The sequence below is a fragment of the Trachymyrmex cornetzi genome, unplaced genomic scaffold (genome assembly GCF_001594075.2).
Source record: "Trachymyrmex cornetzi isolate Tcor2-1 unplaced genomic scaffold, Tcor1.1 scaffold603, whole genome shotgun sequence".
In the NCBI taxonomy this organism is placed as follows: domain Eukaryota; kingdom Metazoa; phylum Arthropoda; class Insecta; order Hymenoptera; family Formicidae; genus Trachymyrmex; species Trachymyrmex cornetzi.
Window position 1 is genome coordinate 33501 of NW_017299919.1, and position 844 is coordinate 34344.

Below are 844 nucleotides of genomic sequence, written 5' to 3' on the forward strand. Positions count from 1 at the left end.
CGTACTGAATCGCACAGTCAGCGGTCCAACGGTAATAGAATTGCCCTTGCAGTGATTCCGAAGGCAGTTTTGAATGTTCCAACGTTGTTCATAGAGTTTTTTCCATGTTTCGATAGATAGTATTAATTCATTTCCACGATTATCTCCTATCGCAATCTCCACGTAGCTCGGTGGGCCAACGTTGATATCAATTTCTAGAAATTTGTATCCCGTACGTGTCAAAAAAATATTTCCTGCCTAGTATGCGCACGATGCACGGGCGCGCTATAGAAAAATATAAAAGGAATATTAAATAATTAATTAAATAGTTAATTTGAAAAAGTATTTAAAAAATGGAGGATTCTTAAACTTACTTGGCATATCTTTTCGTAAATGATGGAGTTTCATCATTATTCTGAAGTGGAACGTAATAATTTTTTCGTGTGTTGCTTCCTACAGCGGAGTACATTGCTGTTGCTGCTGCTGCTGCTGCTGCTGTTGGACCTTTTGTACAAGCGGGTATCGCAAGACTGATCGCATTCTCGTAAATGGTGATACCTCGTATTTGGTGTTCCTTCTAAAATCGGAGAAGGGGCAGACCGTCTCCCTCTTTCCAAGAATTTCAAATGTGTCGCAACACGTTTATACATACATACATACATACATACATACATACATACATACTGTGACGTGACATTTTGTCCGTCACTCTGCAGACTTGTCGACGGCGGACTCGCGCTTCCTACCGGCTCGAAGGGCGAGCGCGTAGGAGAGCGCGCATGCGAGCGCGCGTGCAAACGCACCTGCGAACGTGCGTTGAAATTCGCGTCATTTAATTTACTTGGCAGATTTTATTCTTTTATGT